Consider the following 27,355-nt stretch of genomic DNA (forward strand, 5'->3'; position numbering starts at 1 on the left):
TAGGCTGTATGACAACAGAAATCAAAACAATAGCCTTCACTACGACTTTGGTTGTAGTTTGGTGGTGCTTCCACAGAACTACCGCCAAATGGAATTACTGTTAGTGCTACTTGGTCCCGTGGATTTACTGAGGGATTACAAGTGGTGGTAGGCGGTGTAAGTCTCGATTTATTGCAGTCCATAGGACGCCATGGGAATTTTGGCAGAATTACCACCAGCGGTAAATCTGCCGATTTTGACCATTGACAGGCATTAAGGAGGAGGATTTCATGCAGCATGATGCTGGCGGTAAACACTCCACTTCAAGACAAATTCAGGATTTGGCAGAGTGGTAAGAGTGGTAGTAATTCCGTTACCACCACTTTTTGCCACTCCATCTAACTCTGAATGAAGCCCAACGCATGCTTTGAGGAACAGTGAATTTTATGATTATCTCAGCGTTTTTTTGGCAAAATGGGCAGATTATATTGGGCAGTAGTATGACACAGAAAAATCAGCCACTTCCATGGTATAACATATATGATGCCAAGACTCTCTCAATGGCCTGGAAGGTGTGTGCCTGTGGGAGCCTGCTCTGGGCCTTCAAACAGGGGCATCACCTTTCTCTACCTTTTTGTGTCATCCAATGGGCATTGCGTGTGGCACACATATTTTGAATGCACATATAGAATTTAGGATACATATTCTAAAGGAATAAATAATAGAGAAACCTATGCAGCCGTGGGTCTCAACGAGGGGCAATCCTAGCCCTACCCTGCCACACACAATTCTAAGAGATCTTCTAACCCTAAAGTGCTAAGGGCGTGTATGTTTGTCCTGAAATCCAAAAAGGAATCATGGTAGGCTCTGCCCACTCCTGCACTTAAATAGTGAAATAATGTCCAGCATAATCTCTCTGGCATATATATCTAGAGAGGTGTATCTGGTCTGGGCTCAGGCGGTTCCACATGGTACCTGGAAATGGAAAACTGACTGCGGATGGGAGATGTTAAAACCTATGCACCAGGTGAGAGCTCTCTGATGCTGAGCGACCCATCTCCCCCCTCTCCTGATGCCTGTCCCAAAGGACTATGGGATCCGACTTTGTCAATACAAATACAATTCTGACTTCTCTCGACTTTGCCTTAAGTTCCTGCCCCTGGCAACCAGCAGAGGGAGGTTTCTGCTACGGGCAAACAAGTAGTACCATGTGTGTGTGTATGAATGTCGCAATAAAAATGGAAACATTACTGGATGCTCTTATTTTTTGCCCTTTCCCACCATGGGATTCAGAAACAAATGAATTTACCTCTGCTACGAAACAGTGGTATTCGAGATTTGGTGTGCTGTACTCTAAAATGCTTTCGCTGTTCTTGCTTTTGGCACAGATGTGCACCACCTTGTGGGCAACAAATTGCTACAGAGAAAGGAGAGGTGAGACAGGGTGATGATAAGTAGTCCTTTTCCTTCCTCACAGTCCTTCGTCACAGTCCTCCATCGTCATTTTCCTTCGTTTGTCACGGTCATTTAACTTCATGACAGTCATTCTCCTTTATCGCATTCATTAGCCTTCATCAATCCTTCATCATATTCCTTTACCTTTGTCACAGACCTTAGTTAAACATCTTGTGTCCTTCCCCAAAGTCCTCTTTCGTCCTAGTCCTTCTCCTTCATCACAGTCCTTCATCACAGCCCTTCTTCACAGCCTTTCTCCTTCATTACGGTCCTTCTTTGCAGTCCTTTATCACAGTCTTTTCCCTTCATCAGTCATTCATCATAACCCTCTTCTTTATCAGAGTTCTTCCTTCTCCTTTATGACAGTCCTCCTTCATCTTAGTTCTTCTCCTTCATCAAAGTTATTTTCCTTCATCAGTCCATCATCATGGTACTTCCCCTTCATGGCATCCTTTTCCTTCCTCACAGTTTTCATCACAGTCCTTCATCACAGAGCTTCACTCTTCTTCACAACTGTCCTTCTCCATCTTCATAGCCCTTCTCCTGCATCAGTTATTTTCCTTCACCCACAGTCCAAATCACATTCCGTCACTTTTGTTATAGTTATTTTCCTTCATTGCAGTCCTTCTTCATCATAGTCCTTCTCCTTCGAAAAGTCCCACTACTTTGTCACGTGATTTATTCTTTGTCATATTACTTGTCCTTTGTTAGCCCTTCTTCATCAGTCCTTAGTGATAGTCAAACTCCTTTGTCACAGTCCTTTTCCTTCATCACAGTCCTTCTCTGTCCTAAATTCTTCAGCACAGTCCTCTTCCTCTGTCACAGTCATTGTACTTCGCCGGTCCTTAATCACAGCCCTTCTCCTTCATGAGTCCTTCATCACAGTTATTCCCCTTCATTACAGACCTTCTACTAACATTCCCAATGTGCAGTCCTTCTCTTCCCAAAGGCCTTCATCACCGTCCCTATTATAGTCCTCCTTCATCACAGTCCCTTATCACAGTCCTCCTTCTCCCTCATCAAAGTCCTTCAATGCAGTGTCTATGCTTCGTCATAGTCTTCCTTCATCTTAGTCTTCCAATTTCACCGAAGTCCTTCTCCTTCATGTAAATACTTCCATTCCATCACAGTCCTCATTTCTCACAAGTCTGTATCATCACAGTCCTTCACCTTCGGTACACTAATTTTCTTTCATTGTAATCCTTCTTCATCACAGTCCTTCTCCTCCTCTGTCACAGTCCTTCTCCTTTATCAGTCCTTCGTCACAGTTCTTCCCCTTCATTACAGACGTTACGCTTCATCACAGTCCTACCTCATTGCCATCATTTTCCTTCATCACATTCCAAATATGCAGTCCTTCTCTTCATCAAGGCCTTCATGCCATCCTTCTATGCGGTCATAGTAATTCTCTTCATCACAGACCTTCTCCTTCACCACTCCCTTATTACAGTCCTTCTTCTTCGCAGTACTTTTCCTCCATCACAGCCCGGCTCCCTCATCACAGACCTACTTCACAGTCACTCTGCTTCGACATAGTCTTCCTTCATCATAGTCTTCCTCTCTCACCACACACCTTCTCCTTCAGGGTAGATCTTCCATTGATCACAGTCCTCCTTCATCGCGATTCTGCATGATCACAGTCCCTCTTTGACACAGTCATCCTTCAGCAAAGCAAATCTCCTCCATTATAGTCCTTCACCATTGTTCTTCTACGTCAACACATTCCTCCTTCATCACAGTCCTTCTCCTTCATCAAAGTTATTCATTATAGTTCTTCTCCTTCATCACAGTCTTTCATTGTCATAGTTATTCATTGGGGTCCTTCTCATTTGCCATAGTCCTTCACTACAGTCCTTTTCTTTTATCACAATTCTTCATCACAGTTCTTCATTTTCAATGTCCCTGGCTTTAATCAATCCTTATTATCCATCACGGCATGAACGCTTCACAAATATTTCTTCGCTAGTCATGAGTTTATAGCCCTTACACTTTCGGATCTTCCTTAGATCAGTTATAACTTGCATGTTTACATGAATGTGATGCCCCCTTTGCACGGGCATAACTGGTAAAATTATGCTAGGTCTAGGGACAGCGCAATATTAGCATATTGCTGCATATGACAGCTATCACGCAATGCAATGGATACTTCCCTATGTGTATCTCCTGTTTAATGCATGCATTCATTATTCTTGGGAGTGGTACAGCCCTACTTTTTGGCCATGTAGTGAACATACTGCTAGGGTTTACACATGGGCTCTGTTATACATTGGTTATAGCCCTGTTAATTAGGACTTAAAGGTGTGTTGTAATATTGATGATGTCATGCTAGATGGTACAAATATCAAAAGCATTGTATGGGCCTTCATATCAGGAAATATAAGCTGCAGTCTTCATGCCTCATCTGCTAATTTAAAATGCTAGAAGTATTTAATCAGCCAGCAGAGATTAAAAGCTCCTTTAATAATAGTCATGTGATGACCAGCATTTCAGCTGGTATGTTCTTTGAGCTGAGACGATTCTTTTTGGGGCCAACATAAATCTGTGCCTTTAAATGTAAAGTTAAATAAACAACTGCAAAAGCCGAACCATTTGGCTTTGTCAATGCAAGTAGTAAAAGCGTTCTTGAAGGAAACTCTGAATTGTACTCATGACCAGCAGATGCAACTCTCTCGCTATTGGTGTGGGTGGAGGAAGAGGGAGGTCTTCAATCAGATAAAGCAGTCCCAGACACCTTTGAGCATTGCTAAGGTTGCCACCTGCCCAGATTGTATCTGGACTGACTGTATTGGTAAAGCTGTGTCCTGTTGTCCGGTTTATTTATTTATTTATAACGCGCCATAGCCTGCAGGCATCAGGGCGGACAGATAGCCAAAAGTCGAACATGACATACATGGTCAGCCACTATTTAGACAAATAGAAGGGTTTTCAAGTTTTTCAGAAATGTGTTGTATTTTCCTTCTGTTCGTACAGGTGTCGGTAGGATGTTTCATGCACCTGCAGCTCTGTGGGGAAACGATCTGCCTATTCCTCTAACTAGTTTGGCACGAGGAATGGTAAGAAAATGTGCTGAGCTTGATCTGAGGGTCCTGTTAGATATGTATCTTGTCAAGGTGCATTTTAGATATTCCGGCGCCCTCCCATGTATACATTTATGGGTTAAAGAGAATACTTTGAACTGAATTCTTTTTTCCACCGGCAACCAGTGAAGTCTCTTCCGATAGTTGGAAATATGTTCTTTCCTAGATATGTTATGTATGAAATGAAATGATATTTTATTTATATCGCCACTGTATTATGTTCTTTCCTAGATATGTTATGTATGAAATGAAATTATATTTTATTTATATCGCGCAATGTACTATCCTAACATGATCATTTTGAAGGATCTGTTACTTCTGGATATTTCCTTTACTGGCTCCACTGAGTAAGGTGTAACAATAGTCTAGCCGTGGCAAGATTATAGCTCTGACGAGGGTTTCACAATTTTCTCTCGACATTAGTGGATTTATTTGTCTCAGGACTCTGAGATAATGGTGTGTATTTTTGGCAATGTTGTTGAGATGGACGTCTGAGTTCAGAGATGCCTCAATTATTATTCCAAGCTTTTTTTACCTAGTCAACTACCTTGATGGAACAGGTGTCAAGTTGAAAAGTGGCATAGGCTGGATTTAGCTTTTTTCTTGGTTTGTCCGAAAGAGCATGAGCTTGGTCTTTGTGCGGTTTAAGCATATCCAGTTACTAAGCATCCATTTCTGAATGAGTAGGTAATCTGGTTGTCTGGTAATGGATCCAGACTTTTCTCTCTCCCGTGGAACTTCAGTCTGAGTTTCATGACTCTGGAGTCCCAAGAAAAAGACTTTGCCGCCATGGGCGTACATTCACGATAGTTATATGGGGTGTGGCACTACCCTCATGTTTGCTAAATTGTTGGATTGGGAGAGGCCAGTGCGGTTGTAAAATGTTTTTTTCGGCCAGCGCTGTCGTGACTGGGCTTCCTACCAGACCCTCAATTACATTAGAATTCTGTGGCTTTCCTTGGAGCTGTGATTAACAAATCTATCATCAGTTAGGTCCGGCCCGAAGGCAGCAATTCAAGGAAAATGGTCATAGGGTCAATTTCACCCTCAGTGACACTTCCATGTGCAAAATTCCAAACTGACAAGCAAATAAAAATACTGCACATTTTATTTACATAATGCAAAACAAAATGCCGGAGACCTGTTTCAAATAATGAAAGGAGTAAGCAACTTCACAACCCTCTCAAGTTGTTCCAGTGTAACATGGGACTAGGGATTCTGGCTCCTAGACTAGCACAGAGAAGCATGACACACAAAAGAGAGTTGCGCAGAGACCGATGCAGCTTCATACTTCTACACGGTGGGAGAACGTTGCAGCAGGTAGGAAGGTGGGGAACAGGCTAGTGGGTCCAGTCAGGCAACAGAAGGTGCAGGGAGCAGAAACAGAGGGTGCAGGAGACCCCCAAAATTGGGGAGAGGAAGGAGTGAAAAGAAAGAGCAACCTTGAGGCACCCTTGAGCAGGCGTACTCCATGCAACATCATTGTTTTGTAAGCATCTTTCGTATCCATTTCCGTGAACGGGTCATCAACCCTGCCACCTTTTTTGCCATTCTGTCACTTAGAGATCTACATCAATAAATGAAAAGCAATACTACGAGTACCAGAATGCACAGCAACACACAGTACAACATGCACCACTTACACTCGACCTGGGGCATAACAAGACCTCTGCTTTAGAACTCTAGGTTCTTCAGAGAGATTGGCTCTCATTACGAGGTTGCCGGTAGTACCGGCGGCTACCAGCAACCTCGGCTTGCCCTTTCCACCACCCGACATTCTGGTAATACCGGGGTGTTACAGGCAGCGGCAGAACGGTAAATTCCCATTCCCGTGGAGTCCACCGTTGCTAACGGTGCCGGTACCTCAGTGATTTATCTGCTGGTAGGGGGCTGACCTACTGGCAGGTCAGGCCTGCCGGTTGATCACTGCCTGTAACGGCAGGCTCGGAGTGATCCGGTCTGGAAAAAGGTGCTGGTAACGTTGTTACTGGCACCTTATGTCTGGACCGGCTCACTTGTATGAGCGCCATTGTCATGGATAATGTCTCACAAACAAAACCCGATAAATATATCAAGCTGCTGCTCACAATATATCTCCATTTATTTGATGTTTTATTGGATGCTGCATGAATGAAAGACACTTCAGAGTCTATGAATATTTTAATTGTGCTTGGAACCTCATTGTGCAAATACTAGATATTTTTTTCTTTGCATTCTGGTCATGTGAATCGGTCTTGTTTGGGGCCCTTCTGCTAATAATTGGCCTTGCTAACCATAACTCTAGTTCAGTAGTATCTCTAGGTGCTTACAGTGGGAAAAGATACAGCGTGGAAAAAAGAATGCAAAGAAGCAAATATGGTAGGGATATGGCATGACGATCTGCTTCACAACCACCACACAGAGTAAGAAGGCAGTGGTGGGAAAAAGTTGACCAGTGGCCAGTCTTTGCTTTTTAGCTAACACCCCTTTGCATTTGATGAATTGCTGGACAAAGATATAGGGAAAGCTAAATTGCATGACCCAGGATGCAAGCTGCTGTTGAATGTTCAAACAGGGCTGAATCAGAGGTGTTAGACGCAGAGGTGTTGACAGGGTAGGACCAGAGTGGGCAAGGCCCACCCAAAATCTGTAAATGTCCACTCAGCAGCACTCTGTGGGCATTTACAGATATTAATGCCACTGCGGTGGGCCCAACTACATTAGCTTCAGGCCCCACTTTTTAGACAACCCTGGCTACGTCTCTGGTTCCGTTCACTGAAGACTGCAACAGTCTGCTCTGATTGTCTGGCAAAGATAATACACACGAAGCAAGAATAAGCAAATGATAAGCGATCAACATGGCATTGATCCCAACGGTAGCCACCATGGCGACAGTGATCTTCAACTGGAAAGAATCAATGTCTACTACAACGAAGCTACCAGTGGTAAGTATATACCCTGTGCTGTTTTGGTGGATCTTGAGCCAGGAACTATGTACTGTGTGCGGTTGGGGCCTTTTGGCCAGATAACTTTGTCTTCAGGCAGAATGGTTATGGTAACAACTGGGCAAATGGACACTAAACAGAAGCTGCTGAACTTGTGGACTCATTATTGGATGTAGTAAATAAAGAAGCAGAGAGCTACGATTCCCTCAGGGAGTTCAGCTCACCCTCACATTGGTGGTGCTACTGGCTCTGGACTGGATACCCTTCTTATCAGCAAAATCCGTGAGGAGTACCCAGACAGAATAATGAACACTTTCAGTGTCGGGCCATCCTCCAAAGTATTGGATACTGTTGTTGAACCATACAATGCCACACTTTCAGTTCACCAGCTTCATTGATAATGAAGCACTGTATGACAACTGCTTCAGAACCTTGAAGCTTACCACTCCAATTTACGGTAACCTGAATCATTTAGTGTCTGCAACTCTGAGTGGTGTTACTACCTGCTTGCGGTTCCTCAGCTAAATGCTGAGGTACGTAAACTTGCAGTAAACATGGTCCCCTTTCCCAGGTTGCACTTCTTCATGCCAGGCGTTACCCCACTCACAAGTCGTGATAGCCGACAGTACCGTGCCTTAACTGTTCCAGAGCTCACGCAGAAGATGTTTGATGCTAAAAACAAGATGGCCGCCTGTGACCCGCGTCATGGCCGGAACCTCACTGTGGCTGCTGTGTTCAGGGCCCGCAAGTCCATGAAGGAAGTGGACGAGCAGATGCTCAATGTGCAGAACAAAAACAGAAGCTATTTCGTTGAATGGATCCCAAACAATGTCAAAACCGCAGATTGCCACATTCCATACGTGGGTGAAAAATGTCTGCTACTTTCATTGGTAACAGCACGGCTATACAGGCATATTTCTGAGCAGTTCGGTGCCGTGGTCTGCGAAAGGCCTTTTTGCATTGTTATAGAGGGGAGGGTGTGGATGAAATGGAGTGCACAGATGCGGAGAGCAACGTGACTGATCTTGTGTCGGAGTATTAACAGTATTAGGATGCTACAGCTGAGGAGGAAGGGGAGTTTGAGGAGGAGGCAGAAGAGGAAGTTGCATGAAACTAACATGTCTGCACATTTTGTTGCATGAAGTTTATTTGTTAACGAGAACCAGTTTAACTGGATTGTTCGTTTGCTGCCCTACTCCGTGTGTTCCGCAGTCTGTTTCTTTTCCAATGTTGTACAGACCTGCACCACAGTAAAAAAAAAGACATGCCACGAGTCCACTTCTCAATACTTGAAGCTGTGTTGATCTGTAGATCTATCGAGCTAACCAATGTCAAGTGGGACTCCACCATTAACCTATCATATAATTCACAACAATTACTATCGGGAGGATAGCTCAGGGGCAACGTGCTCGCCTTGGAAGCAAAACATCACAGAGCACCACAGGTTCGATCCCCAGGTCCTTGTGTGTTATAAATAACCTATCATATCATTCATTTACACCAGGCCCGCTACAACCTGTGAGCCTGTTACTTTTAGAGCTGCATTTCATTTGGGAAAAATAAATGTCACTAATGTGCAATGGACCAGGTTGGCTATAATACTATGGTATGACATCCTGAACAAGAACTTCTACAGAGATACAACGGGAAGAATGAATAACAGGCCGGATTCTGTGGAAGGATAAGAGGGATGGGGAAAAGTCGGTCACAGGTCAGTGTACCCGGCTCAGCCTCTTTCCTCATCTGACAAAGGCGGTATGATTCTAGTTGAAAATGTGATCTGGCAAGGTTTTTTGGCTGGCCTAGGCTTCTAAAAGGTTGGTAGGGATTGGGAAGCAGTGTCTTAATTTTAGCTGCAGGTTCTTACCAAAATGAATGATCTATTGGCTTTCACAGATTAAAATGAAGATTCTAGGAATAGCTCTACAGCTGCTCTTAAAACCAATAAAATGATCAGAAATAAAATGATCAGTGTCATCTATTAATCTAGCAAAATGGGTAAGTTGGTAAAAATGCACATCTTGCAGCAATCTGAACCGCTGCAGTCACTGGATCCGATTCTGCCCAAATCAGCTCAGCTTTTCATCATTGCAAGGTCCAAAAATGCATGGTATATAATGTAGTGCAATATCATTTTCAGCATTATTTAATTATTTACATGTTACTACTGCAGAGTTGTATTTAAACGAATGTAGCTATTTTAAGCCAGTGCCAGGGGAAGGGCTATTATCCCCTAAAAGGTGAAAACGGATGGTGAATAGTTGGGTGGGTGGGGAGCATACGGCTGCATGTCGTGTAACCTACTGGCTCAGGCAGATGAGCTCAAATAGTATTTTCTTTGAACATGAATACCGTTTTAAATTGCAAAAGAGATGCGTTTCGCTTCACATACATATGCAGGATGCCACTATTACTTTCTATTCAGTATGGGGAAAGCACATCTATGATCATACTCGTTTTGCTCAACATGTTTCTGTAACATCGTATTTGTAGGCCGGTTCGTTGTTTATGTAATTTGTGTCCTTTTCAAGGAATTGCTTTTAAAACGAATTATTGTTTCCGTTCCTGAAACCCAAACCATAACAAATATTGACATGAACTATAAGATGGGAAGATATGTGGTCAAGTGCTTACATTGCACACTGGGTCCAAATCCTGATTTCACCACTTAAGCAAAGTGTGTGATCCTGGGCGAATCATAGTCCAACTCATAGACGTCCCTAGAGGGGGCAAAGGGAAGCATGTACCACCCTCCTTATTTGCTGCCTAGCCCCCTCCTAATAATTGCACCCCCCCCCCTGGCAAATAACTCTTTCCAGGAGTCTTAAAGAGGCGTATTTGCCCAGCTGGCATCTGTGAGTCTGCAGGTCCTATTTGCTTAGTCTGTGTCTTTTCTTCTCGCCTGAAACGGACACTATGGGAATCAAGTGGCCATGAATATCACTGGGGTGGGGTGATCACTGTTAAAAGCAGGCTTCCCACATGCTGGGCACACTATTGTTTTCCAAATGAGCTGCTTACACTTTCATAGACGAAAACAAAAAAGACCTTTCCAAACTGAAACATCCTTCTTAAATTAACATCCACTGGTTTTCTTTAAACTGTTTAGTTTTTTGTTTGACTATCACACAAATACCCTGTGGTTTTTGTGCCCCTTGCTTTATGTTTTATTATCACAGGCTATATTTCCAAAGACCTTATATGCTTGTCAAACTGCTTAATCAGAAATAAATGCTTCTATTGTGCTGACAGCAGTTATTAGGAAACTAAACTGTACACTCATGGACGGCAACTTTAGATTTTCAATGTGGGGCAGAAATTCCCCCACCCTCACCCTGAATATAAACTAACGACGAGCCCAACCCATCCCCTGGCTGAACACATTTTACAGCACTAGTTTTTTTTTTTTATAAGGAATTGAAAAATGTCATGAAATGAATGGCCAGTTTTAACACATCTCAGCAACAGTCGCCCAACAGGCTGAGATACCCTGGTAGCCTTCTGCTGTAGAGTACCTATATGGTTCTCTTAATGTACTCAAAATCACTGCATTACCAACATGGCAATTCATGTGCATTGCTTCATAGTCAACATTATTTCATCTCCAGCCACACTGACCCTGTGCATGTCACTGAGGATTTACCAGTGGCGGTCGTCCATAATGGGCGGGGGAGCGCCGAACCATCGGTACCCTCGCCCATTAGGGAGTAGCCGACCAGCCAGCCAGTGTAAACATTGAGCACCCCCTAAGCTGCTTTATGCAGCGGTGGGAGCGCGCCTGAGCTAGCTTGAAATGTCAATGGGAAATGCGGTTTACGTTTGACAGTTCTGGTCCCCAACCACGCATGTCCAATGGGCCATGAAACGCCGGAGGAGTTTTTCTTCTCCACCCTTGCATGGCCCATTGGGGACGCTGGCTGTGTAACTGCATGTTAGTATGAGTGAGGGAGCATTCCTGCACCTCCACGAGCATACAAACAGAGTAGGGTGCTTCATCATCAGTGCTACGGCTCTTGCGTGCCTGTGCAGGAACCAGAAAGCACTCTTTGATTTCTGGTTCCTATTCGCGCTAAGCGGGAGCTGTAGCAATAGGAAGAAACTTCATGACTGGGGCAGAAGGTAAGTTCATGTAAATGTGTGTGTATGCTTGTGTTATGATATGATATATGATATGATATAATAGGTTATTTATAATGCGCTTAATACCCAGAGGTTTCTGAGCGCAGACCCGGGGATCAAACCTCTGGTGTTCCGTGTTGTGTGTAATGAGTCAGTGTATGATGATGGGTGCACGTGTGAATGAGTGACAACATGCGTGTGAACATTTTGTTTGTGCTTGTGCTTGAGTTGATTTTTTTAAGGGGGATTGTGCAACTATGGCATTTTAAAAATGCTGTTGTTGAACACCCTCCCCCAACCCCACTGGCCAAATTCATCTCCCAGTGCCATGGTATTTTTTTACTGGGAATCTATGATAGATGCCTAATTTAAAATACCATGCCTGACCCCTTGCCACCCCCCAGTGCCTTGCATTCACACATTATAAGAATGCATGAATCTGATGCGCTGGGAGGCCCAGGGTTCAGGCACAGCATTTTCCTACCAGGTATCTATGATGGATCCCTAGTAAAAGAAATACCATGACTCACATTGATTGTGTGCGTGTGAGGTGTTCGCCTGGTAGGGATCAGGCATGGCATTTTTTACTGGGCATCTATGATAACGCAAGCATGATAAATGTTATTATGTAGCTAAAACGGCATTTTATTGCAACCAGTCTATCCATTTCTTACTGTGGCATGACATTTTGTATTGGGAATCCTTTTATAAAGGAAGCATGAGTAGTGTTATGTGGCTAAAATGGCATTTGGGTACAGACAATCTAGTCATTTCTTGGTATTGTATGCCATTTTGTATTGGGCATCTTTGATAAAGAAAGCATGATAAGTATTACTATGTATCCAAACTGGCATTTTAGTGCAGGCAGGCTATCCATTTCTTACTGTGGCATGACATTTTGTATTGGGCATCCTTTTATAAAGGAAGTATGGTTTGAGTTCTGCGGCTAGAATGGCGTTTGGGTACAGACAATCTAGCCATTTCTTTGTATTGTATGTCATTTTGTATTGGGCAGCTTTGAAAAAGAAAGCATGATAAGTAATACTATGTAGCTAGACTGGCATTTTGGTGCAGGAAGTCTAGCCATATCTTACTGTGGCATGATATTTTGTATTGGGCATCTTTGATAAAGCTATACTGGCCTTTTGATACAGCCAGTTTGTACATGTTTTCATACAGTGACTTGACATTTTTAATGGTAAAGCCATTTATGGCATTATGTGCTAAGCAAAAACAAGTGTGTTCTTACATGCAAATACTGGCATATTTTGTTGCAGGCAGCATGAAAATGTATGGGCACAACCAGCATGAAGGTGTTTTTAAAATGGCATATATTGTGGACAAAGACATCATGAAAATGTGTTGGGGAAGTGCTCCTGTGCACTGTTGGTGACTTTTATTGGATTTGTTCATGAGTTACCCTAAACTAATTGCAAACTGTTTGGCATTTTACCCAATGTTTACAAAAAAGGGTGCTGTAAAATGCACCATGTTAAGCAGCCTTTTTTTTTATCCTCCGGGGGTGAGACCCCCCCTCTCCCCCAAACCCTCTTGATTGGTTTGGGTTCCATCGCTACGCTCAGTCGCTCTGGCATATTTGGTAGAATTTGTTACACTCCATCAATTCAAAAATTCACCAGCCGTCAATGGGATGTTCTGCCAGAAACTGAAAACTATAACAATTCTACAGGGGCAACGTGAGATTCCTGCAACCATTGCTAAAGAACCAAGGGAGCTGTTGCCTCCTTTCCCCTGTACACAGCACCTTTAGGTTATATTTGATCTGTTGAACAGACTGTCTTTGACTATCATTTGAAACTGAGTTATGAGTGATATCTCTTCTGTTAAACTGTCTCTCTTTCGGAAGTGATGTCTTTTCTGCTCAATACCAGCGGTGGAAATTGACTTTTTTTATTGGGGGATCCCGCCTAGTGCAGGATTAAGAGGGGGTCGGGGCTAAGGGTTGAGAGGTTATTTTAGGCACCCCATAAACATTTGCCTCTCAGCCACTCAGAAGATGAATCATGAACACCTGGAAAAATAGGCCAACTTCTTATAATGTCAGCAAAGTACAAAAGGTGCACACCCTCTTGTTTGCCCCCTTGCTGTATTTGTGCCCCCTTATTTGCCCCCTTGTAATTGTGTCCCCTTTTTTGCCCCCCCTTGCTGTATTTGTGCCCCCTTGTTGGCCCCCCTTGTTGTATTTATGTTCTCTTGTTTGCCCCTTGCTGTATTTGTGCCCCCTTGTTGCCCCTGTGCTGTCCTCCATTCATGTTAATAGTGTCCATTCATAAACTGCACAACACAAACGTAGCTGTCTTTTTCGTACACAAGACAACTCCTTAAAATGTCACCACCAATGATGCAGGCAAGAGTATCAAATCCTGACGACACTCCTCATAACCTTATTTTCTGTGATTTCACTTCTGATGACATCACTGTATATGCCAATGAGGGGGCCTGCATGTCTTCTGCCACACAGGGCATCAGAATTTCAAGGATAGGCCCTCACGAGATATCCGACAGGTCAGTCCTCTGTATGTATAACAATCATACTGGTGTATTGTTTGTGTTATGTATCTGTTAAAATCCCTATGCCTCTCGTGTTACCATAAAAGTGGAGCTTGGGGAAAGAGGAGCCTGAGTCATGCTGTACGGACCCCATGCACCCCAAAGTCCTTCTGATGGGCCTCCACGTCTAAAGTGTCCTGCGCAACCATTTTGTAAAATTAGCCACCCTAAGGAGGATGCTCTTCGGCCGGAGTGAGGACATATATTGGGAGTCATTTATTTATTTATTTATGTATTTATTTATTTATTTATTGCATTTATTGGCAGCGCCCAAACCCGTAAGTATCACGGTGCTGAGACAAACTTAGGAAAAGAGCAAACGTGAAAAAGAAGTACAAAGCATGATGGTAAATGCTGCAGAGAGTTTGGTAAGAGGGTACTTACTTAGTAATAATACACATAACACATGCAGAAGCTTTCCGCCGATTTTCCTTACAATACAGCAACACGCAGTGCTATGAAAATGCAATATACATAAGCAAAAGGTAAGACAGAAGACAAGAGAAACACACACCCTGTGGCATGTACAATCTGATAGCTGCACTGTATTTACCTCAGTCTAGGTACTATGAACTGTTAATAAAATCATGTGCTATGTCCTATGTACTAGGAAACCCTAAGATGAATCTAAATGTATCTGTTAATGTAACCATTATGAATTATGCTATGCATTGTGACATATGCTATGTCCTATGTACTAGGTAACCCTAAGATGAATCTAAATGTATCTGTTAATGTAACCGTTATGCATTATGCTATGCATTATGGCATATGCTATGTCCTATGTACTAGGTAACCCTAAGATGAATCTAAATGTATCTGTTAATGTAACCACTAAGCGCTCCTTTGTAACCAGCAATGTATATCTGTAACAGCGCCGCGATGCCCCTGGGCTGATGTGCGCTTTAAAAATGCGAATAAATAAATAAAATAAAATACATATGTACAGGTACTTATAGAGGGTGAGCAAGATGGATAGCACAGGAGAAATGCAGCCATTTTCTGAACAGTGCCTCGCGCCCTGTGAAACCCACTACAATCCCCTCAAGGGGGATGGGGGACAGAGCGAAAAGGGGATAAGGAGAAAGGGAAGTTCATTTGGGGACACTCCTGGGAAGGGAAGGTGGACGGGAGGAGGATAGGCTGGGGCTGCAAGGCAAACCAGATGCCAGACCTCCAGGAGGGCGGGTCCGGGATACAGAGGTCTCGGGAAAGGAGACTCCCTGCCACCTGCCATGCAGGGCAGCACACAATAGGAGTGTTGATCAATGCTTTGCCCTGCCATCCCTGCACCGTGCATAGATGTAAGGGGCCCCTACACGAGTTAGTCATTCCAGCAAACTCAGAAGGGGTCTACAAACAGACCGTGGGCTAGGTTCCTCGGGGCCATATGTAGGGTTTAAGGCATTCAAATCTGAAGATGTCCAATGTGTGAATGGCTATGTGAAAGGTGGCACCTGCACACATGCCCTGTGAATTAAAAGGCTGTGGCATTAAAGTGTGTCTTTCCTTTTTGAAAAATGTCCTCTAAATGTTATTAACTAGGTTTTGAGTATGCCTTTCGTCACAAGGTTCAGTTCGCCCTTGGCCTTTACTGGTGGATGAGAATTGTGTACCTGACTTTTCTTAACCCCTCCCTTTCTTTACGCTTCGTGAACGTGCATTTTTCCTCCATTCTTGTGTTGGCAAAGGCAGCCCTAGAGCCTGAGTAAGGAAAACGCATGTAGAGAGAGTGATGAGTGACTTGATACGGGAGCGAAAACCTCGGGAACAGGGTTCAGGAGGATACGAGACAAAGGGGCTCAGTACAAGTTTTCCGGTATCCTGGCGGTAAATCTGTCAGGATACCAGCATAACCGTTACCAGCGCTCAGTCCGGTGGAATTATCGCTGGATAATGAGGGCTGTTAAAGGTGGTAAATCCACATTGCATGGTCTCCATGGGGGATTTGCCGCTAGGGAGTAGGAATTACCGCCAGCTTTAGCTGGAGGTAATTCCTCCACCACACTGGCAAACCTATACTTTGCTGGTGCGGAAACGTGCCGGTAATAGCGGCACGTTCTGTCCACACAGGAAAAGTTGTAATGACCTATGAGTATCTAGGGCAGTGGTCTTCAAGCTGTGGGGATGCCCCCACTGGATGGGCCCAGAGGATGCCAAGTGGGAGGGAGGCAAAGCTTTTTTGGAAGGGAGCTGACTGACTGGTTTTAATAGAAAATATAAGCACTGCTATCATTTGGTTGGGCCCTTCCAGCATTACCTCTGTTGAGGAGGGGTATCCAAAAGTAGTTAGGAAACTACTGATCTACATGCCGCCTGGTACTAGCAGTGCCTTCAGAGATAGCACGGGTGATCAGGGAGGTGGAGTCACTGAGAGGCCCAACACTACCATATATAGAATTATATAGATCAGCAGCTATCAACCACAGGGCTATATTCCAACAAGTAACATCTGATAGGTAACGAGAGCGAGGTGCAATGCATCCCATAGTTGTAAGATGGCCATCAATAGTTTCATGTGATCATTTCTCAAATCCTGCACTGTCCCTTATGGACCAGCATTGCAGGGGTAGTAGAGTGGAGGCATGCAAAACTATTTACAACATCAAAAATGTCAAGGGCCTTGTTACAAGTTTGACTATGCGGGAGAAAATGGTGATGAATACCAGTACTGCCAATTTAACGCTAATTTCCCACACCACCAAATTCTGAGCTGGGAGGTAAAGTGGAGGACATGCCTCTAGCACTGCCATTCTGCCAATCATAATAAGGTCGATTTACGAGCGGCAGAAACAGTAAATGAGTCTTGGTGGTATATCCATAGAAAATACAGCCAAAGTTGTAATGGCTCCAGGGTACCGCTCCCCTCACCTTGCAGCACCCGAAAAAGAAAATAAATACCTGGCAGAGAAAGTGGTGTATCCTGCCCGCATCTGTGATGTCATTGCAGCACTAAATGATATGCTGAGTATGCCCAGACCTGGGTCCCGAGCCTGCTTTGCCTAGTGGCACAATCTACACCTCACTGATGACGCCCAATGAAGCCACATGTCTGAGGTTGCTTGTGGCCTCGTGCAGCATGGATGTGGTCTAGCAGTTGGCTGGACTGCCCCTTTTCGGGTGGCACCAAACATGATTTGCATAAGGTCTTTACCTTTTCTGTAATGGCTTGGCAGGCGAAGAACGATGGTCTGGAGGGTTGCCCAGAGCTATGCCAGAGATTAAGATTAACTCTCAGCCTTCCATCCATCACTGCTTTTGTTTTGCTCCAACACAAGTGGGATGCATATGCCAAGAGATGGGTCCTGAGCCTGCTGGGCCTAAAGGCCCAAGCTACACCTCACTTATGATGTCCAATGAGGTCACAAAATGTCTGGGGTTGCTAGTGGCCTTGTGCAGCAGGGATGTGGTCTAGCAGTTGGCTGGACTGTGCCTTTTGGAGCGGGAGCAAGCATGATTTGCATATGGTCTCTGCCTTTTCGGTAATGGCTTGGAAGACAAAGAACAATGGTCTGGAGGCTTGTCCAAAGCTATGCCAGAGATTAAGATTAACTCTCAGCCTTCCAGCCATGACTGCTTTTGTTTTTCTTTAGTCAACACAAGTGGGAGATGTATGCCAAGACATGGGTCCCGAGCCTGCTGGGCCCTGAGGCCCAAGCTACACCTCACTGATGATGCCCAATGAGGTCACAAAATGTCTGGGGTTGCTTGTGGTCTTCGGCAGAAGGGATGTGACCAAGAAGTGTGGGCTGGACTGCTCCTTTTGGGGTGGGCCCAAGACTGATTTGCATGTGGCATTTCCCTTTTCTGCAATGGCTTGGCAGGCGGAAGGTCGATGGTCTAGAGGGTTTCCATCAGCAATGCCAGAAGTTATGATGAATTCAAAATCTTCCAGCTATCAATTATTTTGTTTACTTGTATTCAGGAGCTCAGAACTGGAGATTAGGTTGGCGTAGTGACGTAGCAAGCTCGTTATAATCAGAGGTCGAACATATCTGATTAAAGTGCGTAAAGCTGCTTTGTTTAACTTCCCATACAAATTAAAGTAACACAATGGAAAGGTTTAGAAAACCAAGCTATTGTATGATGGTAAATGTGTGCTTCAGTTTACTGTGTTGTATGGTTGGTGAAGAAAGTGTTTGGTGTTGTTGTCCCTTACCAACATAGGTGTGTTTAATATTTGTATTTTATTTCATTTATAGAGCGCTTTCGCCAACGCACTTACAGGTACAAAAGGTGTTGGTACATGCAACGATGGTTAAACAATCCAAGTAACTAGTAATCAGCAGAACAAGAAGAAGCAATCAATTATTAGAAAGAGCAGACAGAAGATGAGTTTTGAGGTTGTTTTGAAAAATGCATAAGGAGGCAGAGGAACGGATAGTGAGGGGCAGAGAATTCCAGTGCTTGTGGGCAAGTAGGGTATAGGAACAGAAATGGGAATACATACCGGGGGTTCAGGGGCAGAAAGCAAGAGCTGATTCTGGGAGCAAAGTACTCGGGAGCGGGAATAGAGCCAAACCAATGAAGAAAGATAGAGAGGGGCGATACAAGGATTGGAGACGTGTAAGAGGGCAGTTTCAGTGGAATGAGAGGGACGGAAACCAGATTGAAGAGGAGGAAGAAGTGAACGAAGATAGGAAGAAACCTGGGAGCAGACAGCGCACTCCAAGACCTTAGAGAGAAAAGGTAGGAGGGATATAGGACAAACATTTAGCAAGGACAGAAGAATCAAGGGAGACTGGGAAAACAAGCGCATGTTTGAATGAAGAAGGATAGCAAGAATGCGGAAGAAAAGAGTTTATAAGAGAAGAGAGATAAGGAATAAGGGGTGGGTAGATTTGAGGAATGAGGGAAGTGGGGAGCGGGTCAGAAGGAGAGGGCGTGGGGTGGGCCTGAGTAAGAAGAGCGAGGTGGTGAGGTCAGAAAGAGGAGAAAAGGAAGAGAGGGAGTAGGCAACAAAATCAGCAGGGGAAATACAGCGGGGTAGTAGCAGGAGGAAAGGAGTCGCGAAGGAGTGACGACTTTGGAGGTGAAGTAATTAACATAGTCGGAGGAAGAGAGATTTGAATAAAGAGAAGGATCGGGAGGCCGGGGAGAGAGTATTGTGTGCAGAAGCTGAAAGGGGCGACAGGGGTGGTGGGAAAGAGAAATTGCATTTTTTTTTAAAGCAGCAAGTAAATCTAGGTCATATGCAGAATGTGTTGAAGATAGAGCGGAAAGGTAAGAGGGGTCTCAGCACGTTACAAGAGTCACAGGCAGTATATCCTCATGGATCCATAAGCTATGGCAGGAGGCGCTATACAATTGCAAGATAACATACCATACAGTGACCTTGCTCTTTCCTTAAAATTGTAGCGCCATACTTTGTCCCCAGTAGTATATGGGGAACAAGGGCTGCAAGCGTGTTCCCTGACGCGGCAGACTCTGAGTGGCTGTCGACTGGAGGCAGGAAATGACGATACACACTGTACAGCACAACAACTGGGGCGAGCAAGAGTTTCCCTTCCCGCGTTCCTTTCAGTCACTCGCCCTGCCATCTGGCGGTTTCGCCGGACAGCCAATAGGCAGAAGCGCTGGCGCTGGTGTGGAGCCACCTGTGCCTTGTGGGCACTGACTCATCTGGAGCGTCCCTTCTCATGCATATTAATACTCCAGGTCAGCCGTTGCAATGTAAGTGCTTGCATGGCTCACTGCCATTGCCCAGAAGCCCCCAGTCACTGAAAGCGAGCTAGACACATTACACTAAATAAATTTTTAATGCAATGCGGATTATGCACTTAAAACATGCCAAAAATGTCCCAAATTGGTTGACAGCTCTTTTGGGCATTAGCTAAATGTCTGAAAGGCCAGTCCTAGCCTGCTTTCTGCAGGAAAAGTCTGTCAGTGCTATAGGAAACCAGCAATGCACAGCAAGGAGTGTGGGTCCCAGTGGTGTGAACTTTCTTTAGTAGTGCCACCTCGCTGATGAAAGACTCTGGTGTTGTGAGCATCCTCTAGCAGTGACCTGTAAAGCTACAGGCCGAGAATTGTGAGCATCTTCTAGCAGTGACCAGTCAAGTTACAGGCCCAGGCATGTGCGATTCCTCCAGCAGTGACCTGCCAAGCTACAGGCCAAGAAGTGTGAGCTTCCTCCAGCAGTGACCTGTTAAGCTACAGGCCTAGACATGTGCGCTTCCTCCAGCAGTGACCTGTCAAGCTACACGCCCAGAAGTGTGAGCTTCCTCCAGCAGTGACCTGTCAAGCTACAGGCCTAGACATGTGCGCTTCCTCCAGCAGTGACCTGTTAAGCTACAGGACCAGAAGTGAGAGCTTTCTCCAGCAGTGATCTGTCAGGCTACATGCCTAGAAGTGTGAGTATCTTCTACCAGTGACCTGTCAAGCTACAGGCCCCGAGTGTGAGCTTCCTCCAGCAGAGACCTGTCAAGCTGCAGGCCCAAAGGTTTGAGCTTCCTCCAGCAGTGACCTGTTAAGCTCCAGGCCCAGAAGTGTGAGCTTCCTCCAGCAGTGACCTGTCAAGCTACAGGCCCCAAAGTGTGAGCTTTCTCCACCAGTGATCTGTCAAGCTACAAGCCGAGAATTGTGAGCATCTTCTACCATTGCCCTGTCAAGCTACACACCCAGAAGTTTGAGCTTCCTCTAGCAGTCACTTGTCAAGCTACAGGCCCAGAAGTGTAAGCTTCCTCCAGCAGTGCCCTTTCTGTAAAGGATTACATTAGTAGGTACTTCATAGAGATAAAAACTATCAGCGCAATAGTACCCCAACAGAGCCCTTTTTGTGCTATGGAACTCTAGGAGTTTGCGCTTCACCCAGAATAACTTGTCGGGGATAATAGGCCCTCGCTCTGTAACATTGATCCAGCACTAAGCTAGATGTGTAATAGCACCCAAATAGTACCCATATGTGCCTTGGGCATTGTGAGCTACCTCTAGGAGTATGCTGTCATAGTAATCGGGCCTCGCCAGTGTGAGCTTCCAATAGTGGTGCCTTGCCACTGCTATTGGACGCCAGCAGTGCACTGTCAGTGATATATGCTTCAAGTATTTATTTTTTTATTATCATTGTTTTTTTATAATGGGCTTAATACCAGAGATTGGTTTCTAAGTGCAGGATCGCGATCCGAGCCTTTGTTGCACTGTGATGCCTTGCTTCCAAGACAAACATGTTGCCCCTGAGCTATCCCACCTCACCAAGTAGTTTTAGCTTCCTCTGGGAGTGCAACATGAGTGCTACAGACCCTCATCAGCCTGCCTATTCTCCAGCAGTGTCATGTCAAGTCTACTGGACCCCAACAGTGTGAGCTTCCTTGGCAAGAAAACTGTCAGTGCTACGGGGTTCTAACAGTGTGAGTTTTCCCTCGCAGGAGCAGTCCATTCAAAGGCTGCAGTGGCTTGGGCTGCCTCCAGAACTGTATTTTTCGTGCTATAGGACACCCACAGTGTAAGTTTGCCAGTGCTGACTGACACCAGCAGTGCCTTGCTAGTTATGCATGGTCTTGGCAGTGTGTGCCTGCTTCTGCAGCAGCAGCACCCTCTTAAGAGCTGCAGCACTCTACCAGTAGAGTAGGACTCCAACGCTGACGGTGCTGCATAAGTGCAGTGGATGCTATTGGGCCTTACTGGTGCCATGTCCGCGCTATAGGGCTCTTCAGGGAGGATAGTCACACTAACTGGGCCCTGCTTGAGGGGCAGCACAGGAGAGAGATGATGCCAACATAGTGTTAAGCTGGTTGAAGGAAGAGTAGAAGGACGGAACCACCTCCAAGTGCTCGTTCTGACTAAAATGAGGGTACAATGAGGGTAACAGGTCCACATGAGGGTCCCTTGAGAGCAGCGAAAGTCCCATTTAGCCATATGTGACCCTGGAAGAGGTGGACTTCGACCAGAACAGGAAGTACGACCTCGGGTGGGGAAGAGTAGTGTTGAGTAGGACAGAACGAGGTAAGAGAACCCGGTTCTGGAGAGGCCCGTCTACTGTACTGGGTTTGGCCTGCTGATGTCTTTCTTCATTGGGGAAAGTCACAGAAACCTCTGAATTGAACTCAAACGACATTCCTGCAGCAGTGAATGCAAATAAAGAGCAGTTGGCCTATACAGCAGGGAAGAAGCCCCTCTGCTTTCTACATCCCCCAGGCCCTGGTAGCCACAGGGAATCCCTCTGGCCTGATCCACCCCCTGCAACGATGAAGACCAAGCCAACGATGACGCATATCTGGGAACAACGCTGTCAATTACCTGTGAAATGCCCAGTGAGTCATCTTGAACACCTGACTTTAAACTCGAAGCATTGCAATCGACGTCCATTGTTTACATATTTGACAGACATTGACAGATCTGTCCTTTCCTCCTCTCTCGGTTCTGGCTCTTGCAATGATGCCCCCAAGGCCTGGCTTCTGCTGCCCAGCTCCCCTGCCACCTGCCTTGCTAGGAAGGTCCCCTCCAGGCCCTGCGACAGGTCTCCAGACTCCAGAAGAAAGGCTGAACCATTTCCGTAAACCGCAAACGGCAGCGGAATGTCTGCTGAACTCTGACCCCACAGGTGCCCTGGAGGTTTTTCTATTATTTCCAGAAGGTTCTGCAAGATTACATTTAGCGGTGCAAACATGCTCTTATTGCAACTTGAAGCAACTCACTGCTATTAAGTATACAATGCATATTTCTAAGGATTACACAAAATATTTAGGTCCATTAAATTTCAAAGGAAAACAATACACTGCTTCGTTTTGTATGTTCCATTATTAACATTGGAAAGAGTTGTACAAGTGTGTGTAATGTTTACAAAGAATAAGGTACACTGAAGGGGTAAAAGAAAAGGCACATGCTATATTCCCATAGGGCCATTCCGGAAAAACACAACACTGCTTTGGGAATGGTCATTGGGGTTGCCCTGTGCTGGACGTACACCTGCTGCCTTTTTGGGCTGCAGTTCAAAACACGATTTAGCTGCAAGCACCAAGTCACAGCAAATACAGTTTGCGGTAGTGCACAAACAGTGATCTTTCCCCAATACTGGACCTAAATAAAAAGCCTATGTGCCTTCGCAAACCTTCCATGTATCTGGACCTGTGCACGCCCCTCTTCCAACCTGCCCAAAAAACACCGACCTTAACGTTTCAACAGTGTTTGTACCACTGTCAGCCAGGCGTTGACCCCAATTTAAAATGGCCAGAGGCACCTGTGAAGACTGGTTAGGATTTGGCAGAAAATGTGGATACAAAATTGAACTTTGACATGCGCATATTTGTATTATTTTTTAAAGTCAAATAGCGAGAAATGGCCGGTCGGCCTCCCTGCTGCGCCAGCAGGTCCCGGCGCTGCTTGCCCAAGCCTGCTTGACTTGCCCAGGCCCTCGCACTATAGCGCATGTCTGCGGCTGCTTAGCAACTGCGAAAGAAGCCGTCACGCCGAAGAAAGCTATCAAGAGCGCCGTCAGTCAGATCAAGCGATTCTCATCACGCGCCCCGCGAGCAGGCAAGCAGGCAATCTCTCGGGGACCGGGGAGAGGGGCGGGCAGCGGCCAACTAGAGGGGAGCTGTCACGGTCAGGCGCAATGAGACCTATTGTGCCACCGTTCAATCGGGTCTCCGCTGTACCTCAACTCCCTGCCCCCCCGCCCCTCCTCCCTCCGCACCCCTCAGTGCTGGAATTGGGGCGTCTGCAGCCTCTGAGAAGAATTTCCGAGCTCAGAAAGAGCGCTGCTCCAGTTTGCCTTTGTTTTATTATATGCAAGCACCTTAAAGTGTGCCATTAATGTGAGATGGTTGCAGATACTGCAGTGGATGGGTGTTTGGGAGTGCGATTCTCCAATATGGGATGCGAATGGTGGATAATTAGCGATAGGAAAGGTGCATGCAGGTAGCTGCATGCCTGTGAAAATAAACTAAACGCAGGGAACAGTATGCCGCACTCTCACTCTTGATAGTACGTTTAACACCCTGATTAGATGTGCTTTGGCTCCCATTACTTTGCATGCTGGTCATTGTAGGCTTCCATTCAGGATGGGGATATTTGAACTACAATAATACTCTTTTGGCTCATCGTGGTGCTATAACGATCAGTTACTTTGACATGTGATGTGTGCATTTTGGAAGTGATCTCTACAAAACATGATGTGATTTTATTTTTGTTATTTTTTTACACTTTTTAAAATCCCATCACTTGAAAGACATGACTCAACCCCTCGCACAGCTACTCTCGTCCATCGCTCCACTCGTGTGCGGAAATCCCAGAAGCACTTGTTCACCATTGCCAGGACCGCCCACCCTCGAACTTACACCGCAACGTCATTGAGTGCCAAGTCCTTGAGGAGTTTTGCTGAGGGCACAGTAATGCAAACGACCTCGTCGCAGCTCCGCGTCTGTGGATGTTATTTGAATGTGGGCTTTCAATAGTGCAAGCCACAGCTGATAGCCTCAAGGCGCTGTAAAGTAATCACAGGCAAGGTGCAGTACCTGAAGCAGTTTTAGCTTTGTGGATACAGGTGCAAAGGACCTCGAGTACTGAGCCCTGACACGCTTATGCTATGAGGATATCTTGTATAAATAAATACATAAATACATACATATAGGGCTAGTTTGTGTCTTAGGCTGATCTATTGCGCTAGACTTTAAATCATGAATTTATTTGGAGATGCTTATAAAGCGCTTTCATCCAAAGTGCGCTGTCCTCCGATACTATGTTAAACGATACTGTTATTGCAATATGTTATCATATGCTAAACTATGCCACGCCATGCATCAATAGCCTGTACTATAGGCACATCCTTACTTCCTCTACCAAGCCTTCCCATGCATCAATAGCCTGTACTATAGGCACATCCTTACTTCCTCTACCAAGCCAGGTCATGCATCAATAGCCTGCGCTATAGGCACATCCTTACTTCCTCTACCAAGCCAGGTCATGCATCAATAGCCTGCGCTATAGGCACATCCTTACTTCCTCTACCAGGCCACGCCATGCATCAATAGCCTGCGCTATAGGCACATCCTTACTTCCTCTACCAAGCCACGCCATGCATCAATAGCCTGCGCTATAGGCACATCCTTACTTCCACTACCAAGCCACGCCATGCATCAATAGCCTGCGCTATAGGCACATCCTTACTTCCTCTACCAAGCCACGCCATGCATCAATAGCCTGTGCTATAGGCACATCCTTACTTCCACTACCAAGCCACGCCATGCATCAATAGCCTGCGCTATAGGCACATCCTTACTTCCTCTACCAAGCCACGCCATGCATCAATAGCCTGTACTATAGGCACATCCTTACTTCCTCTACCAAGCCACGCCATGCATCAATAGCCTGTACTATAGGCACATCCTTACTTCCTCTACCAAGCCACGCCATGCATCAATAGCCTGTACTATAGGCACATCCTTACTTCCACTACCAGGCCACGCCATGCATCAAAAGCCTGTACTATAGGAACATCCTTACTTCCTCTACCAGGCCACGCCATGCATCAATAGCCTGCACTATAGGCACATCCTTACTTCCTCTACCAGGCCACGCCATGCATCAATAGCCTGTACTATAGGCACAACCTTACTTCCGCTACCAAGCCATGCCATGCATCAATAGCCTGTACTATACGTACATCGTTACTTCCCCTGCAAGCCATCCCATGCACTAACACCCTGTTTGCAGGCAGGCCCTTACTTCCACTACCAAGCCACGCGATGCATCAATAGCCTGCACTATAGGCACATCCTTACTTCCACTACCAAGCCATGCCATGCATCAATAACCTGTACTATAGGCACATCCTTACTTCCACTACCAAGCCATGCCATGCATCAATAGTCTGTACTATAGGCACATCCTTACTTCCACTACCAAGCCACGCCATGCATCAATAGCCTGTACTATAGGCACATCCTTATTTCCACTACCAAGCCACGCCATGCATCAATAGCCTGTACTATAGTCACATCCTTACTTCCACTACCAAGCCTTCCCATGCATAAATAGCCTGTACTATAGGTACATCGTTACTTCCCCTGCCAAGCCATCCCATGCATCAATAGCCTGTACTATAGGCACATCTTTACTTCCACTACCAAGCCATGCCATGCATCAATAGCCTGTACTATAGGTACATCGTTACTTCCCTACCAAGCCATCCCATGCACTAACACCCTGTATTGCAGGCAGGCCCTTACTTCTGCTTCCAAGCCATCCCATGCATCAATAGCCTGTACTATAGGCACACCCTTACTTCCACTACCAAGCCATACCATGCCTCAATAGCCTGTACTATAGGCACATCCTTATTTCCACTACCAAGCCGTGCCTTGCATCAATAGCCTGTACTATAGGCACATCGTTACTTCCCCTGCCAAGCCATCCCATGCATCAATAGCCTGTACTATAGGCACACCCTTACTTCCACTACCAAGCCATCCCATGCATCAATAGTCTGTACTATAGGCACATCCTCACTTCCACTACCAAGCCATGCATTGCATCAATAGCCTGTCCTATAGGCACATCGTTACTTCCCCTGCCAAGCCATGCCATGCATCAATAGCCTGTACTATAGGTACATTGGTACTTCCCCTGCCAAGCCATCCCACGCATCAATAGCCTGTACTATAGGCACACCCTTACTTCCACTACCAAGCCATCCCATGCATCAATAGTCTGTACTATAGGCACATCCTCACTTCCACTACCAAGCCATCCCACGCATCAATAGCCTGTACTATAGGCACATCCTTACTTCCACTACCAAGCCATGCATTGCATCAATAGCCTGTCCTATAGGCACATCCTTATTTCCACTACCAAGCCGTGCCTTGCATCAATAGCCTGTACTATAGGCACATCGTTACTTCCCCTGCCAAGCCATCCCATGCATCAATAGCCTGTACTATAGGCACACCCTTACTTCCACTACCAAGCCATCCCATGCATCAATAGTCTGTACTATAGGCACATCCTCACTTCCACTACCAAGCCATGCATTGCATCAATAGCCTGTCCTATAGGCACATCCTTACTTCCACTACCAAGCCATTCCTTGCATCAATAGCCTGTACTATAGGTATGTCCTTATTTCCACTACCAAGCCATGCCATACACCAATAGCCTGTACTATAGGCACATCCTTACTTCCACTACCAAGCCACACCATGCATCAATAGCCTGTACTATATGTACATTGTTACGTCCCCTGCCAAGCCATCCCATGCCTTAACACCCTGTTTTGCAGGCAGGCCCTTACCT

The 27,355-nt window shown here is 45.5% G+C and overlaps 1 protein-coding gene and 1 pseudogene across 3 annotated transcripts in view; one reads left to right on the forward strand and one right to left on the reverse strand.

Annotated features, from left to right (window-relative positions):
- The window catches only part of DVL1 (dishevelled segment polarity protein 1), a 940,598-nt gene that overhangs the window by 509,857 nt on the left and 403,386 nt on the right, over positions 1 to 27,355 (reverse strand). The window lies entirely within an intron of this gene.
- Positions 7,333 to 8,546, forward strand: LOC138472113 (tubulin beta-4B chain pseudogene; annotated as a pseudogene).

This window comes from Ambystoma mexicanum, chromosome 8, assembly GCF_040938575.1.
Source record: "Ambystoma mexicanum isolate Mex_15411 chromosome 8, UKY_AmexF1_1, whole genome shotgun sequence".
NCBI classification, from domain to species: domain Eukaryota; kingdom Metazoa; phylum Chordata; class Amphibia; order Caudata; family Ambystomatidae; genus Ambystoma; species Ambystoma mexicanum.